Source organism: Octopus sinensis, linkage group LG7 (genome assembly GCF_006345805.1).
Source record: "Octopus sinensis linkage group LG7, ASM634580v1, whole genome shotgun sequence".
In the NCBI taxonomy this organism is placed as follows: domain Eukaryota; kingdom Metazoa; phylum Mollusca; class Cephalopoda; order Octopoda; family Octopodidae; genus Octopus; species Octopus sinensis.
In genome coordinates this window covers 65,641,624-65,652,859 of record NC_043003.1, presented here as the reverse complement: position 1 = coordinate 65,652,859, position 11,236 = coordinate 65,641,624, and the positions used below count along the sequence as shown (strand labels likewise).

The 11,236-nt window shown below is 37.7% G+C and overlaps 1 long non-coding RNA gene across 1 annotated transcript in view; it reads left to right on the top strand.

The window, feature by feature from the left end:
* Positions 1–10,898, top strand: part of LOC118764100 — a 27,981-nt gene extending 17,083 nt beyond the window's left edge. The window contains exons 3-4 of the long non-coding RNA XR_004999891.1: positions 3,680–3,706; positions 10,867–10,898. This is a non-coding gene — a long non-coding RNA (uncharacterized LOC118764100). The remainder of the gene's footprint in view (positions 1–3,679; positions 3,707–10,866) is intronic.
* The last annotated feature ends 338 nt before the right edge of the window (positions 10,899–11,236 follow it).

Here is an 11,236-nt window from a genome sequence, read left to right as displayed (position 1 = left end):
CAAGTTTTGTAGCATCGTGGTCCATTTGAGTAGTGAGTTCTTGTTGAGCGAATTGTATCCAGGTATAGGTGGCTTATTTGGTATCCCTTGAAGAAATTTGTCCAGATTCCGTTTAAAGGTGATGAAATCCATTTCCACTTTGATGTTTCGGGACAATGTTAAATCGGGCAGGGCCTGCTGAGGAAAAATTTGTGTTGCAGTGTATTTGTGTGTTGTGATCCTGAATTGGATAGGAGACGTATTGCCCATGGCCGTAGCTTTGGATGAATTCTGAAACTAATGTTGAGGTCATTTATATTCTCCACTTCGTGTAAATTATGCATCGCTCGCAGCGGTGCTGGAGAGAATAGAGTTTCAATGCTTCAAGGCGGTTCCACTAATCGAGATCAGCCATGCCCCTAATTCATTTACTGAATGCCCTCTGGGCTGATTCAATTTTCGAAATGTTTTGTTTTGTATGGGGAGACGACAACAGGCAGCAGTATTCGAGGTGTAGCCGTACAAAGGAGGAGAAAAGGGAAATGATGACACTTTGTTCTCTCGATTGGAAGGATCTTCGGATCAAGGAGTTCATCCTACGGGCTATATCGAACTTATTGTTGATGTGGGCTCTTCAGTTGCGATTGTCATCAAAAATTACTCCTAGGTCTCTGGTAATATTAGATGATATTATTAGATGAGAGGTTCCCTTGTAGGAAGAGAGTATGGTTGTTTTAGCATAGTCTTTGTTCCAAATTTCCCCTCGTTTATTTGCCTTTTGTCTTTGCCTACCCATTGACTTGGGGCGCATATATATATATATATATATATATATATATACACACACACAAGGTGATTCAAAAGTCGCCATAAATAGGAGAAATTTATCGTTTTATAAGAAACAGTTTATATGTACAGTTTTCTTTTTTATTTAAAAGGCTCTATATGGTTACCATTGTTTTGAATACGCATTGCAATACGTTTACCCCACTCATTGTAAACTTATAATAGCACATCTGGTGATACATGTGCAAATGAGTTGGTGATGCGTTCCTTCAAACGATTTATGTCTTTTATCTTTCCGCGATACACCATGCCTTTCAAATGTCCCCAATGATAGAGATCAAGAGGGGTCAGATCAGGGAATCTAGAGGATACTATAAACTATTTCTTATAAAAATATAAATTTTTCCTATATTTGGAGACTTTTGAATCACCCTGTATATATAATAAATATTGACTTACAGTACATATATATATATATATATATATATATATATATATCTATATATATATATCGATATGTAATTATAAACCCAAGTATCTAAGGGTAGGAGGTTTGTAAACTTCGAGCAGTCCGTGGTATGTATCAGAGAGGGGAAGAGTGGTGGTCGACTTTGCCTCTCATCCTTTCGGGGTCGATAAATTAAGTACCAGTTACGCACTGGGGTCTATGTAATCGACTTAATACCTATGTCTGTCCTTGTTTGTCCCCTCTGTGTTTAGCCCTTTGTGGGTAATAAAGAAATAGGTAATATTTTTAATTTCACGGAAATTTTATTTTATATCACCTGTCACTTGACGCATGGGCATAATGCAATTCCGTGAAATATTCACGCTTATTTATGTGGCAGATATATGCAATTCTACAAAAGGCTGCATAATATATATACGGGATATAGGGGTTTTTTTATATATAGGAAAAAATGGAAAAATAAAGAGAGAATATTTATTTTATGTGTGTTGTGTATTAAGTTTATAAAATTGTGCATAAAGTATATAAAGTGTATATATAAAGTGCATTAAGTAATTATCGTATTCCTGTTTCTTTCACTTTTCAATGAGTTGCAGATGAGCGACTATCTTTCCATACAGACACAACACAGGCTACGCTTTAGGGATTTTTGTACAAAGTTTTCAGAAATAGCCTAATAGGTTTGCCATTCATTCCGTGAAATAGTCACAGGTCCCGCTAGTTAATATGGATAAGGGAAATAATAGCTTAATATCTCACATCGATTGAGGCAGGAAGTAATAATTAGTGACTATTGTTGATAACATTCAAGACGAAGGGGAGATTATTCAAAAACTTACGTGTGTATTTTTTGAAATGTCAATTCACAGGTCAGAAAAAGCAGCGACCCTAAAAACTGAAGATTCACACAAACTAGGCGTTTGTGAAATCCAACCTATATAACAAATATCCAAACGAAACAGATGTAGTATTACTTCTGTTTGAAAGGTTTCAATACAACATAACAATTACAGCAGTTATTAAGAGGGAAGTGACAAAAAATGGTCACGTAATAATTATTTAGTACTCACGTTCAGACAAGTTTTCTTAAGCCCTACACACTATGTGAGGTCTAGGATGTGAACTTTTTAGAACCGTAAAGACACAAGTATTACTACTTTTTACAACAGAGTTTAGAGAATGCAGTCGATGTAAGGAACAATAGCCATACAAACAGGGGAAGGTGTATGTTCACAGGGGACTGAGTACCTAAGACTAAGATACTTTGTTATTTGTTATTTCAAACACGGTTATTTCGTCACGAATACATACATAGATGAGTATGAAGGTGTTTGGAGGTGGAGCCAGAGAGATGGAGAAGAATAAAGAAGTTATTATTATTTTTTCTTGTTACAGTCATATGACTGCAACCATGCTGGGATGCCGTATTCACGAGCTTTAGTCGAACAACCCAAGTACTTATTCTATCGCTCTCTTTGGCTGAACCGCTAATGTACGGCGAAGAAAATACACCAATACTGGTTGTCAAGCGGTGGTGAGTGAAAACTTTTGGTACAAAGACACGCACATAAAGATTTATACATATACATATATATGATAGTTTTCTTTCAGTTTCTGTCCCCCACATTCACTCACAAGGCTTTGAGAGGCCCGAAGCTGCAGTAGAAGACACTTGCCCAAGGTGCCACGCAGTGAGACTGAACCCAGAACCATGTGGTTAGGAAGCAAACTTCTTACCACACAGCCATGCCAGGTTTTGCTTGAACAAAGGAGTTGGAATTACAATGTAATTGATTGTTGTTCGCTAATTACGGCGCTTTATAGTCTCAGATAATCTCCACCTGACCACCTGAGAAACACACACACACAACGCATACACATTAAATTTGCCTTTTATCCTTCCAGTTTCAATGAAATACCTGCGCAGTAATGAACACCATTAAATTAATCAACTTAAATATCTGCAGTATGATGGTCATTCGGGTCTTATCTGAGCTGTTATTATTTTACGTGAAAATTCCTGAAACTAATTCCTGCAAATCATTAATATCTAATATTCCTGCAAAACAACCGTGATCCTCGCACAATATTAAAAGGCAACTTCAAGGCGACTAGCTAGTAGAAACAGTAGCGCACCGGAAGAAGTACTTAGCGCTATTTCGCCCGTCGCTATGTTCTGAGTTCAAATTCTGCCGAGGTCGACAGTACTTTGCGTACTGGAGCCGATCGAATCGACAGGCCTCCACCCCCCAAAATTCAGGCCATCTGCCTATAGTAGAAAATAATCGTTAGCACGCCGGGTAAAAAGCTTAGCGACGGTTTTTACGTCTTTAAGTTCTGAATTCAATTTCCGCCCAGGTCGACTGGCAGAAACAGTAGCGCAACGGACGAAGTGCTTAGAGTTATTTCACCCGTCGCAACGTTCTGAGTTCAAATTCCGCCGAGGTCGATTTTACCTTTCATCCTTTCGGGGTCGATTAAATAAGTACCAGTTATGCACTGGAGTCAATATAATCGATTTAATCCGTTTGTCTGTACTTGTTTGTCCTCTATGTGTTTAGCCCCTTGTGGGTAGTAAAGAAATAGGCATTCCGTCTGCCATTATACTCTGGGGTCAACTTTGTCTTTCATCCTTTCGGGGTTGATAAATTAAATACCTGTTGCGTACTGGGTCGATCTAATCGACTGGGCCCCTCCCTCCAAATTTTAGGCCTTGAATAGAAAAGAATATTAAAAAACAACTTTAAGGCGGCGAGCTGGCAGAAACGTTAGCACGCGGTGTTTCGTCTTTCTTTATGTTCTGAGTTCAATTTCCGCGGAGGTCGAATTTGATTTTCATCGTTTCGTGGTCGATAGCATAAGTATCCGTTGAACAGTGAGGTGAGGGGTTTAATCGATTAAACCCCTCACCGGAAACTGCTTGCCTCGTACCAATTCCAAACCAGTATTAAAAAATGACTTTTATCTTTTGTTTCACTCATTATGAATGCTGGCCATGCTGGGGCACCGCTTTGAAATTGTAGTCGAATGTATCGACCCCGATATTTATTCTTTTTTTTTCGCGCCTGGTGCGAACTTTATCTGACCCTTTTGCCGAACCTCTAAGTTACATGGACGTAAACACCAGCACAGCTAGTCAATCGGTGGTAGGGCACACACACACACACACCACACACACACACACACACACTACATATGTATATTCTTTCAGTTTCCATCAACTCAAAGCTGTGGGACTGCACCCTGAACCATGTGGTTGGGAAGCAAGCTTCTTCGACTGTGTCTAAAAAAAAAATCAATTATTTTTTTTATTTATCCAAAGTATATCTGGAAGAGTGTACATACAACCTTTCTTTATTAAGAAGGAAAGACAGAAAATGCTATGTTTTGGCTGCTATATCTAGCGCTCGAACCATCGCGCTGATATTCCCTTATTGGTTCATACATTTCTTGTCGGGATTGGCTGTGTATCTGCAATTATAATATGCGAAACGGATACGGTATGAGTGTGTGTGTGTGTGTGTGTGTGTGTGTGTTCGTGCTCATAATATCGAGGACTACTACGAGTCACGTTTTCAGAAATATTTTGTTAGTTTAGGTGTGACTATACGAGAACGGTAATGCACCTTTCAAACTGTTTTGTAGGCCATACACTTGGTTTCCAGTCGGAAGACTTGTTTCTAACACGTGGAATCCTCTAAAGGAATAAATTGATTGAGAAATTTACCTTGCGACTACGTGGTTTCGAGTTCAATCTCGTTGCCTGTTATCTTAGGCGAGTGTCTTCTTGTGTTACCCCAGACTGACCAATGCACCGTGAGTGAATTTTACGATAAATTTGTTTGATTCAACCCTTTAAGGCGGTGTCCCAGCATGGCCGCTATCCAAAGGCAGAAAGAAGTAAAAGATAAAATATAATTTCTAACGGTGCCAGAAGATCAAATGAGATTCCGAAATTACCGTGAGAAATAATCGCTCAAATACGAAAGTCAATACGAAAATCACAAAGTTCGAATTCGACTGGAATTCAATCGTCATCGCAGAATCACGTCACCAAATATTGCAAGGTATTTTCTTCCCCACTCTGATCATTCTGCTAAATATGGTCGTAGGTCCTTGCGACGGAATGAGTCAGAAGGAAACTTTTGTCGAAAATAATCGCAATAAAAGTTTCAATACTACTTTGGAACATTCACTCCTCAGTCTGTCACAGAATGCACTTAGATAAGAGATGTACACTTTCCTCTCCCATTACCTCAAAATATGGCACTTCTAAGCAATTTCATGAAAATCTAGGCAGCATTTGCAGGCTGCAAAATGCCTTTAATGACAAATTCAAGTACTTTCACTGCAATTCGGTTCCGTAGAGCAGGAATTTTATGATTCTAATTTTCTTTAAATTGTAATATCTTTGCGCTTATTCAAAGAAGAATTTGAAATTGACGGAATTATATGTTTTATGCCATTTAACTCCGTCCCACTTCTTGTTAAGTAAGAATTATATGGTTTCATATCTTCTTTTTGCTCCTGAAGAGTCGATAAATTGTATTGTTATGGAAGAAAAGCGTTATTAATCAGTGATAGAGGAGAGAAAGCCGCAGTGTGTGAGATAAGATGACCCGGCTGAACTATCTACCTATCGATTTCTAACAGCACTTAAATCAGCTCTTTTATGTTGCTAATAATGTTTTGAAAAATATAAATGTCATTGTAACCCTTATTTGTGAACATAAACTAAGATTCACAAACAGATCTTTGATAAAGTCATTCTATCTGTTTGCAGCCAAAACGATACCGAATTATATAGGTCCTTCTTAGAAAAAAAGGCGACTTTTCGATAAAGTAATTTTTGCTTTTGCTAGTTACAGAAAATTCTTTCCTTCAGAAGTTTGCTTGTTGCATGGAATTACGTTTTGGAAAAATTTCAAATAATCACAGCTAAAATTCTTTTCTTCTCAAGAATTTCGATCAAGGTTAACCTAGAGATAAGTCACAGCAACAACGAAAAAGAAAATGGAAAAAAGAAACTCTATGATTGCGTCGTGATTAATCACATTAACTACGTTCATAACTCAATCCGTATAAATAACATTTCAATAACGAATTAGATTGGAGAGTATAAAAATCTAATGACGATAGATTAACGCTGAAAACTGGAATATTTTTGCAACGTTATTTGGGCCCATAACCTCTGCACCCATGTCCTCGATGGCTAGATAGGCAGAAACGGGTTTGCAGGTAACAATGACTATGATAGAGTGACTATATGAACTGGATGGGAAGTGTAGTGCGAAGTGTAAGGCAGCAGCGCGTGGCTGCCGTGTCTCCATTACGGCAGCACGTCGCTGCCGTAATGAGCACTATTTAGTCTGAGCCACCTCTTTCTTCAACAATCGGAATGGGAATGAACCCGTCTACTTGTTCTACACCAGAAAATTCTTTGACCGAAATGCGAAATTGAATAATTGAAAAACGAATTTGAACGACTAACTTCATGGCGCTAATTTCTTTCGCCATTTTCAATGACCCAATTATCAAATTGAATGACAAAAGTACGAAAAGGACTCAAAAAAACAATATATTAAAGAAAAAAGGGAATAGTAGCTCAGATTACCATGAATAGTTTGAACCTTCAAGGCAGCTTATTTCTAGCTGCCCAAAAGATTAAAAATAGGAACACATTTTCTATTCAAAGACTTCGTCCTCTAAATTTATAACGACAATTTCAATTTAACTTCAAAATCAGATAAGGTGTCCCCTCGACGAAAGGGGATTTTACTTCGAGAGGAGGTTATAATATTTTCAATTCTAATAAAAACCATATTCACTACAACTTGTAATTGGAATTCCTGTTTCATACCCTCCTACTTATCAACTTACCTACCTACTTACCTACCTTCCTACATACCTTCCTACCTACCTACCTACCTACATACATACATACATACATACATACATACATACATACATACATACATACATACATACATACATACATACATACATACATACATACATATATACATACATGCATACATATAAAGAAGAATGAATGAGTGTGTGTTGGTATCTCTTTGTGTATCTAAGTCTCTTCAGCTTTGACATACTTCTATATTTTATTTATTATTGCTCTGAACCTACTTACATTTTCGCATTTTTACCATATGCTTTGGCAAACGGTACTATCAGACTGTCGTGTGCGTAGTGGTCTACACCTTAAATATGACTTTTTCCGAATTTCGAGGGCTTGTTAGATTTATATTTCCAGTCTTTTAAAAGCTGTTGCGCATTTTACTCAATTGGAAGAGTAGTAATTTAATGTATCGAAAGGCTCCTGCTATTTGTTTGTTTTATTTGTTTATGCTATTGTATAAATTCAAACTTTGTTTTTGTATGAGATATATGTCGGTTATCGTCGAAACGAAAAGTGAATCTCATTTTTTTAAATACTATCTGCAGAGTCCTCGATTAGGTATCTTAAGAAATGTATTTTTGTGATAACATGCACATGTTTGGTGTGGAAAAACTTTCAACAAGTATTATTCTATAAGGTTCTTGATTTCTGGAAAACTACGTTGGCGCATAACTTTACTATGTAGTACTGTTACTACATATTTCTCGCTCAGAGATTTAAAACTAGTTGTTTTTCTCTTTACGAGGTCAGCGACTGTGTGTCACTTTTAAAGTATATACTGTGAGCGCGGACGAGTAGCTGCCACCTCTAACCAGCGATTGTTCTGTACTGAGGAAGGGAAATTACATAGAAACCATTGGTCTGCTGATATCGATGAGGCTGGACGGGAGCATTAGCGCCCTCACAGTGCATGAAAACACAGATGACGTGTCAGTAGCCAACTGCAAAAGATGGGCTAAACAATAGTAACACCATCCTAAGCAAGGCTCCAACTTTACGTTGGCAAATAGATTTTACCTTAACTATAGAAATGAAATTTAAATAAAGATTATGCTATACGAATATTAATTCGAATCACTTGCACCGTTCTAACAAATTCACTCTTTAATATAAAGTGGGTGTTACGCTCGCGATCGCAAGATCGTAGTTTCACTACACGGACCGGGTGGTACTTTGAGCTATTGTACAAAACACTTATTTCACGTTGACCCAGTCCTTTAATTCTGCGAACGGCGAGTGTCCCGTTCAAGGGTATGTTGTGATCCACGTCACATATACGCATAGAAATCGAGTAATCGCCCCTGTGAACCCTACAACTCGAAATAGTTCTTTGATTTTAAATTTAAATAGACACCTAAGACGGCGAGTTGGCAGAATCGTTAGCACACCGGGCGATATTTCGTCCGTCTATACATTCTGTGCGGCGAGCTGGCAGAACTGTTCTGAGTTCAAATTCTGCTAAAGTCAACTTTGCCTTTCATCCTTTCGGGGTCGATAAATTAAGTACCAGATACGTAGTGGGCTCGATCTAATCGTCTGGTCTCCTCCCCCAATATTTCGGGCCTTGCGCCTACAGTAGAAAAGGGTATACAAAATATTTAAAAAGGCGGCGAGCTGGAGGAATCGTTAGCATGCCAAGCGAAGTGCTTAGCGGAATTTCGTTTGTCTGTACGTTCTGAATTCAAATTCCGCCGATGTCGACTTCACTTTTTATCCTTTCGGGGTCGATAATTTAAGTAACATGTACGTACTGGGATTCATCTAATTGACTGGTCCCTCCCGCAAAAAATTTCGAGCCTTTTGCCTACAGAAGAAAAAAAAAAAAACCTCGGATGTCGACTTTTTCTTTTATCCTTACAGGGTCGATAAAATAAATATCAGTTGAGCACTGGGATCGATTTAACAGACTTGCCCTCCCCTGAAAATTGCTAGCCTTGTGCTAAAATTTGAAACTAATGTAAATAGAAATTTATGGTCACCAGCCTAAGTTTAGAAACCGACGCAAGACTAAGGGAGGCAGTGAAGGAAACTGAAGAAAGATGACAGATATAAAGAGATATGTAGTTGTTAATGGTGCTTTTGTTTCTTCTTGAAGTATTATCTCATTATCGATACTTGTTATTTTGAATGTTTGTTTTTCTTTTTTCTTTATTAAATCGGAAGAAGAAATACGTTGGTTGTTGACTTAAGTCAAGCTCCCACGTAATGTCATACTATATAAGTTATTTACGAAGGTGAAATGTAATTACACTTTAACAAAACAATGTATACTTTATGATTTATTCGTAGTGTCTAACATAGTAGAAAGAAGTATACATGAGTGTTTTGAGACATTTCTCTTTGATGTTAGTGGCCTAAAGAAACATCGCTGTTGTTATTCAGTACGGTGTTTATCACAAGTTTATGATCAAAATCTTTATAGTCGTGGCCGTTCTCCCCTTTTTCTTTATCTGTTTAGGTGCCGTGCAATATCAAGGACTATATCATACCATGTGTCCTGTTTCATAACAGTGATAAATGATTTCAGTTAGATTCAACATCTGTTTCAATTCGATCTTACGAACACATAGGAGGGTATTAATTGTTCCGTAATGCGCATATTAATTAGCTAAAGATTAAAATATTGTTGCAACCAACGGTGTTATATGAGCTTATTTCGTTTACATATGTGTGTGTGTGTGTGTTTGTAAGCATGTGTACGTGTGCTTGTATGAGTGTGTGTGTGCAATCGTGAGGGAGTGTATATTTGCATGTATTTCATGGGCGCATGACGTATGCGTATACACACACACACACACACACGCACACATATATATACATGGTTAGTCAAAAGTCAATTGACAATAAATGAAGACCATTTAATTCCAAGATGAAAACAAACAATTATTTTATATGAGATTTCGCTAATAAATAGACAAATGGCCATTTTAACTCACCGCATTCAATTATTAAACATTCATAACTGGATTGAATAAAATAAATTGAATATCAAGTATTTATGGAATTTTGATTTACTGTCGGGTGCTTTTGGCCAACCCTATATATATGTGTACACATGTATGTGTTATGTATGTATTGGTGCATATGCATAAATACAAACTTATGACGATTTCAAATATGTTTGAGAAATATTTCAGCCTGTAAAGGATTTTCACTGTAGTTTGTCGTGGGAAAATTTTCTTCCTCATGACAATAAGATGTTAAAACACTGAAGTGAGGTCAGAGCGTCTTCTATTGGAATGATAGATGAAATTCGAACTCGTTAGTTCTCCTCAGTACCAGATACCATAAATGGCAGCTCTTAACTGACTGACAGTTTTGATTCGGTCATCGTACATCAGCCGATATTTTAAACTGATATACTGTACATTCGTCGCGAGTCTTGAACACATTTCAGAGTAGATACACGAAGCAGTGACAGAAAGAATACACATTTAAGGAGCAGTTGGAATATGTTTCAGACACGCTAAATCTTAAAGGTTTTACACTGCAGTTTGTCGCCGAGAAAAATTTCTCGCTTGAGAAAAGGGAGAGCTAGAACTATGAAGTTCAGAGTGGATAAAACGAGGTAGTAGTATAGGGTATTATGTTTGTAGAAAGGCGGCGAGCTAGCAGAAACGTTAGCACGCCGGACGAAATGCTTAGCGGTATTTCGTCTGTCTTTACGTTCTGAGTTCAAATTCCGCCGATGTTGACTTTACCTTTCATCCTTTCGGAGTCGATAAATTAAGTACCAGTTGCGTACTGGGGAGGATCTAATCGACTGACCCCGTCCCCAAAGATTTCAAGCATTGAGAATAGAGTAGAAAATATTCTTAAAATATTATAAGGCGGTGAGATGGCAGAATAGTTAAAACGCCGGGCAAAATGCTTAGTAGTATTCCGTCCGTTTTTTTATGTTCTGAGTTCAAACCCCGCCGAGGTCGACTTTGCCTTTCATCATTTTGGGGTCGATATAAAAGCAGCAAGCAATGAAGCTGTCTGCCCTTATATGAAATTGTTAAAGCAGTTAGAGTAGAGCATGGGGGAATGTGATTACACATATTTCAGGGATATATTTTTATGGTTGTGTGTTTTTGCGTATATAT